The following is a 7,854-nucleotide window of genomic DNA, read 5'->3' on the forward strand; positions in this document are numbered from 1 at the left end:
CACTTAATTGAGATTGAGAGATTGATTGCTACCTGACTCTTGCTCTCATCTCAACATTTGAAAGTCTAATTAAACACTCTGTTAGTTAAAATAACACCAAGTGCTATGATAGGTAACATCAAACTTGGTAGCATAAGAAAAAGTTTGGCTGGGCACGGTGGCTCACGCCTGTAATCCCAGCACTTTGGGAGGCTGAGGGGGGCAGATCACGAGGTCAGGAGTTCAAGACTAGCCTAGCCAACATGGTGAAACCCCATCTCTACTAAAAATACAAAGATTAGCTGGGCATGGTGGCATGTGCCTGTAATCCCAGCTACTGGGGAGGCTGAGGCAGGAGAATTGCTTGAACCTGGACCTGGCAGGTGGAAGTTGCAGTGAGCCAAGATAGCTCCACTGCACTCCAGCCTGGGCTACAGAGTGAGACTCCATCTCAAAAGAAAACTGAAGTTTATTTCTCGTTTTTACAAGGAACCAATGTGGGTATTGAGGCAGCTTTCCACATGGTGTGACTGAAGGACCCACGTGTCTCCCAGCTTGTGACTGCCACCCCAGGGTTGACAAGACTTCACTTGAAGTTGGCAGTCTGGGGTTGAGGAAAAGAGTGGAGAAGGCCCACCTGCTTAATTAGCTTCTCCCAGAGTATCACATCACCAACTGGCATTCCAAGGGTGAAAACAAATTGCACGTCCCTGTGCAGATAAGCAAGGGGCATCTGGGAAGTACAATCTTTAGTTGGGTAATCACTTCTCAGAAACAACTGTGTGGTGGATTGTAAACATAAATCTTTCTCACATAGTCATTCTATCACTTTCTGCTTATGCTCACCAGCTTAAGCTGACCAGCCCCTGTTATATCCCAGCAGGGAATACCAGTTTATTATAGTCAACATTTTATTTATTTTTTTGTATCTTGTCTGTAGTGCATTAAGGATTTTCTGAAGGTGAGCATATTAGATGTTAAGGGTTAGATTTTAAAGCACTTATCAGGCATGAGTTGCCTGATCTAATCTCTAGCCTAATCATCCAGTACTTACTTTTTTTTTTTCCTAGAACATTATTTCCTTACTTTGCAGCAGCATTTATAGCTCTTGCTGCCCTTGGGAATATATATACACACACACACACACATATACACACACACACACACACACACATGTTTCATGTTTTGTCAGTTTCATGAGCGAGAAGGCTATGTTTATCTTGTTCATTTTACTACAAGACACCACATATTTGCTGAGTAAATTAAAAGCAAAAAATGTGTGATTAATAAATTTTAGTTATGTTGGCTTACACAGGTGTTTTGTCTCATGTAAGGTAGGCATTTCAGGACATTCCATGACAGATTTTCAGAGGATAAATAAACTGGATTTTTACTGTAAAATGTTATCTCCTAGTAGTATCTCAGTGATAAATGTTTAACATTAATGGTAAACGGAGGTATATGGAGTAATTTATATTTGAAAAGTATTAGGCTAAGGACAATCATAAGTCCTTGTGAATTAATGTCTTTCACATTTTTTTTACATTTGTAATGGAAAAAAGGAAACGTGGAAAAGCTTATGAGATATTTGTATATAGTTTACTGAATAATATAAAGCATGTGCCTTTGTAACTACTACTCAGATCAGCAGTTGGAACAATACTATTACTCCATGCCTCCCTCCCTATACTTCTTCTGGATCACAACCTGTTACCTTTCTGCTGTGGTCACTTTTGTGTTAGCCATTTTCTTGCCTTACTTGAAAATTTTACTACCTCTGTTGCATCCTATCAGCTTTACTGCCATCATGGATAATAGGAACATTTCAGTGGCTTACAAAAACAAGTGTATATTTCTTGCATCAATAGGGGCTTAGGATATACTCCTCACATCTCTTCATTCCAGATTCCACATTGAGAGAACAGTTCCTTTTGGGATTCCGAAGGGCAGTTAGAACTGTTGGAAACTCTTGGAGCCTCTGATTGAAGGTGATGAGCATCAGTCTACTCCTTTAATTGACTCAAGCATGTCACATGGCAAAGCCAAGGAGTTGAAGGGTTGGGGAGCTAGATTCCATAGGGAAAGAGCACAAGTCACATGGCACTGAGTAATACTCTTACAGGAAAGGAGGAGGGAGTTCTTAGAAATGTAATATAAGCTATCACACATTCCTAAGCGATATAGTTTGGTTTGGTTATGAAGATAAATGTAATCTTACCATAAGAATTTTTGGTCTTGCTGCTTTGGCTCAGCATTAACTTTAAGAGAATCATTTATGTTTTTGTGTGAAGGTGTAGTTCATTTTCATCATTAGGCAGTAATTCATTGTAATATAGTCATCCATAGTAGGTATCCGGAGTAGGCGTAATTTATTTACCTGTTCTGTTGACAGACATGTGCTCTGAAAGTTCTTGTACAGGTAGCCTGATGTACGTGTTTCTCTAGGAAAGGGATCTTCACATTTTGTTGCTTGTATAGCATATCAAAGCTTTTTTTAAACTTTCTTAAATACTGAAAAATTTTCATCTTGTTATAGAATGTAATTTTTGGCACATTGCAAATATTAACATTTTAAAGTAGAAACTGCACATTACTTTTTTTTGCATTACTTTAAAAATGTATCTAAATGTATCCGGTGGAATATGGTATTTACATGATTTGATACAATCATTCATTTTCTAATGAATAAATTCTTCCTTAATGGTCAAAGTTCTTATCATTTCTTTTTCAAATTATATTTACATGCCTCTAGCAAAATTTTGTCCTAGTGGGTAATACTCTAGAGAGTGCTATTTTCAAGTCTTTTATTGATAACTCTACCACATTTCTTTGTAACAAAAATGTGCATGTAAATTGAAATTTATCTTTTAAAATTTCCTCTGACCCCAATATTCTAAGTTCTAAGGGTTTAAAAGTTATTCTGGAGTAAGTTAATTCTGCAGTTATCAATAGTACACAGTTGATCAAAACAAGAAGTATATTAGAAATGTGATAGATAATTGTAACTCTTGATGAGATGGAATTAGATATGGGGATAATTTATGTTGCTTTCATTAAGGGAATTATTAAATTATTTCTTTGTCCCCAAGGTTTGATGCCTTGTGGCAACACACCGTAGCAAGATTCTGGATGAGGTGAGGCTTTCTATTGTGAAAGGGATGATGGAGGGAAAGAACCTCAAGCCTGGGTGCATTACCAGCCAGATCAGTTTAGAAGTACGCATGAGAGCAGAGCTGATTTCCATACAGCCCTCTGTCACCATGCACAGAGTTCCATGTTCCTCCTAATCGAAGACCACTGCTCTAGCATACACACCTAAGATTGGAAATTCCTAAGTCTTATGGAATTCATATCAACATCTTTACTATATATTACCAAACTTTCCCGAAGTGGTTTTTCCAAGTGTGAGTTCTCTTTGCCTAAATTTGGGTTTGCAGACTTTAGTTTTTGCCAAGCTGGTGAATATCCAATGGTATCTTATTTTGGTTGTAAATTATATTTCTCTGTTTGCTAAAATGAGAAACTTCTATTCATGTTTATTGTTCATTTGGATTTCTTTTGTAAGGTGCCTGTTCAAGTTTTGTCCATTTTCTATTTGTCTTATTGATTTGTAGGATTTCTTTATATACTCTCAGTTTGAGTCTTCTGGCTTACCCTTTCACTTTTTCATGGTTCCTTTTGATCAATCAAGCTTCTTAATATAATCAAATATATCAGGCTTTTCTTTCATTGAATAATGCTCTTTTAACCTTTCTCCCAGCTTCTACGGTGTTATGAAATAGAAAGTGTCTTAGTTTTGAAGTCAGCAATATCTGGGTTTGGATTCTGGTATGGCCACTTTCTAGCAAGGTGAAATTGGCTAAGCAATGCTCACTAGAGTAAGTTGTCTAAGCCTTATGTTTGATATTAATTGTTTGTGCCTAGCATTATTATGTGTGCTTTGCATATATTAAACTCAATGCTCACAACAACCCTATGAGGTAGGTACTATTATCATTCCCATTTTAAAGAAAAAGAAGCTGAGATCAAGATAGGTGAGTAACTTGCTCCAGGTCAGTATGGTAGGTAGTGGTAAAGCCAATATTCAAAGGCTGGCACCTGCACCAGAGCCTGAACTCTCCTCCATACAGACTGTGCTTCTTCCTCAGAAACATGGGAATGAGAATACCTTTCTTTTAGAATTGCTGTGAGCAAAAAAATATGTATGGGAAAGGACTTCCCAGCATTTTTAGTACATAGCAGGTTTTTGTTATTTCTGTGAAATGTAGGGGAGTAGACGAAACAGAACCAAACAGAACACAAACATTAAAGTCTCTTTGCAAAGTCGTATGTATTTTTTTTTTTTTACAGATAATTGTAGAGCAAATTGAATAATTCTTTTACCTTGTTCAAAACAATGAGTCTTTCTTCAGTATCTTTGATGTAGGAGACAGATGTTCTCTGAACAACAGACTTAGTATTTTTCTGGTAAGAATAGAAAAAAATCAATTTCTTAGCTCAATCATATAGATTAATTTCTCAATGATCTTGAAGCGTATAGGGAAATATACCCTGATTTTAACCATGTGGCCTAAAAAGGGCCAGATAAAACAAATAATAAAGCTTTGAATGGAAGTTGGGATGAAAGACAAAATGCACCAGACAATAAAGATAATTTTGCTCTAGATATTACAATAGGGAGAATTTTCACTTCCGCAGCAGAATGTGTCAAAGAAATGAAGGAGGCTTGGGGTTTTATAGAGGCAGGTAAACAAGGGAGTCAAGGGGAGGGATGGGGGGATTAGTTCTTGGATATGCCAAGGGAAATGGTTCCTTGAAGTTAACTGTTTCTCACAACATAAAAGGTGGGGGAATTTTTTTTTTTTTTTTTTTTAAACCATTGCTTTTTCCTGGGAGCACAGGGCTCTGGAAATTTTCAACATTGTCACTGCGTTTAGGAAAGCTAAGAAAAATGCGGAATCCTCTACTGTAACAGCAAGGATATGGGTCAGTATTCAGGCAGTCACAATGGTCAAAGCAAATGTGTAACAAACCTAATCAGGAGCCTAATCCCCCAAAGAGATGAGGAACCCAAAATCCGAAATGATTTATAACTTTAACTTAAAGACTGATAGTTCACTGGCCACCGACCAGCTCTTTGCACTTGATTGTAAATCAAGAAATTCAATTAAATATTTGCTCAGCATCTTTTTTTTTCTAGCAAGTTCTTTATTTTAATTTTTAACTTGAAATCAGTGCATTATATTAATAACTCCATTGGTCGTTTGTCTACTTAACAATCTTTGATGATCTTTCCCATAGTGAAATGATCCTATAAAACCATTGACAGGTTCTAAGATTTTTCCTTTGTCTACCCATCCCTACTAACTAGAAATACAATAATTTCAGTTTTGAAAAGGGTCTTGGATCGTAAGGAGACTATATTGATTAAAGGCCTTTATTGATCCTTTTATAGATTTACTGGAAGTTGAAAACTAGCACAGAGAGGTCCCCTGTACCCTTCACCTAGTTCTCCCTCATGGTGACATCTTACTAATTGTAGTTCAGTATCAAAACATAGAAATTGACATTGGTACAGTTAATAGACTCTTCAGATTTCATCCGTTTTACATGGTTCATTTGTGTGTGTTAGTATCTTTAATGGGCCAGACACTGCTTATACTCTGGAATGGAATGTGGTAATACAGACAGTTCTTCAAAACACTTTACACTTTCTTGGGAGGTGTTTTGTTTTGTTTTGTAGTGTGGCCTCAATTCTCAAACCTGCCTTTAAGATTTCTCCACTTGTCTTAGAGAGTCAAGAATTAAAATATTGCAACTGCAGTGATTATTAATTAAAGAATAAATAAAGTGGGTTGGAGGCAGGGGGATAACATATCGCTTGTCACATTGAGCCAGCTAGTTAGAATTCTCCCGACGGATGCAAAGGCCTAGATAGCTGAGAATCTTTGCCATGAGTGAAAACAATAAGGAACATCACTACCTGGTTGGAATTGCCAAATTTGGCCAGGTGGATCAGTCCTTTCAAATCTAAGTCTCTGTGTTGGTCATTTTCCTTCCAGCAAGGAAGATCCATTATTTAAGAGGCATACGATCTCCAGGAAAACCTATGAAAGATCTGTCAGTATCTTTTGTGCTTTTATAACACATTCATAACACACACACAAAATTACAATTAAAGTTTCATGAAATACATACACTTCTGGATATGCTCATTTATTCTTTCATATCATTTAAAAAAAATGTGTGGTTATTACCTGGTAAATCAAGTTCAAGACTGTTGTTTAAAAGAAAAGTCAGTTCAAACAGTAGTAAGAATTGTTAGGTTGGTGCAAAAGTAATTGCGGTTTTTGCCATTAAAAGTAATGATAATAAGAGCCTAAAGGTTTTCATAATAAGAGCTACAATTTACTGGCTACCTATTATGTGGTAGGTGATTTTCCAAGAAAATGACCAGTCATAACATTCTTGGGATTCATTCATTCAACACATAGTTATTGTGCTCCTATTTGCTAGGCATTGTTCTAGTTGACAGAGCAGTGACCAAAGCAGGAAAAAAAAAAATTCACTAATGGAATTTACAGTCTAGCAGGGAGAATATTTAACAGACACATGAGAAAGTAATCATATTTCATGTCATAGGATGTAAGTACTATGAAGAGAAATAATTAGGGAAGGCAGATAAGGAGTACTGGGATGCTAGTTTAAGTAAAATGGTCATGGCAGACTTCTTTCACAAGGTGATATCTGAAGGAGATGAGAGAGAAAGCCGCAGGGATATTGGGTGGAAGAGAAATCCTGGCTGAAGGTGTAGCAAGAGCCAGACCTTGAGGCAAGATGCATATTGGAGAATTCAAAGGATAGGACAGTGGAGTTATGATTCAAATGCACAATAGGCTTAGGACATTGAGCTCAAGGTCAGACTTAGAGGGTACTGAACACAGGTCTAACTAACTCCAAAGTCAGTGCTCTATTCATTACAAATAACCACATGTGCTAGTGACTGCTCATCTACTATGTGTCATTATCCAGACTCTTGCTCTAAATATTTGATGGCCATCTAACATTTTCTGGTTAACTGAAGGAGTCAAATTACCCTTGCTAGAAATCACATTTTAAAGGAAATTGTCAAGAAAAGAAAGACACTCAGGACTACAAGCTTTCCAAAGATGAATGAGAGGCAAATATGTCTAGTGCATTACTGTTTCAATTAATTAAATGATTAGTGAGATAGCACTGGAGAATCATTTTCGCTATAATTGAAATATTTTTTAATCTAGTGTAAGCAGTAAAGTCACTAGAGAGGAAAGTAATTTTTCCAGTTTCTTGATTTAAAAATTTCTTTCTTTATGATAAAAAGTGATAGCACCAGAGAGCCTTTGGCATGGCATTATGCACTGTGTAGACCCGATACCCTGAAGCTTTGTATTTCATGTTACCTTTATGAGGTGGAAAGTCTTCACACTGGCCAGATATGTGCTTGTGAAAAGGTTGGGGAAAAACAGTACAATCATTACAGTGGTTTTTTCCCAAATGGGTTTTTTTTTTTTGCTCATAACTGGTGCTTTGGTGCCCTCTGGTGATATAGCTGATGAAAGCAAGTACTAGATTGCTAATTCTGTCTCTCACACTATATAGTATTGCCATCTAGAGTACACAATTTACAACAACATAATGCATAAAGAAAAATTACCCACAAGAATAATTGTACACTTATCAGTTTATTTAGTCTTGCCTCACATAAAAATTGCTAAAAGTTTTGAGTTGAGAGCAGTAATGTAAGATAAAGCAATCTCTAACTTTGTGGGAGTCTTGTTGGTTTGTTTTTCTACTTTTTAAAACACGAGACAGCTTCTTACTCTGTCACCCAGGCGT

The sequence above is a fragment of the Symphalangus syndactylus genome, chromosome 4 (genome assembly GCF_028878055.3).
Source record: "Symphalangus syndactylus isolate Jambi chromosome 4, NHGRI_mSymSyn1-v2.1_pri, whole genome shotgun sequence".
NCBI lineage: Eukaryota > Metazoa > Chordata > Mammalia > Primates > Hylobatidae > Symphalangus > Symphalangus syndactylus.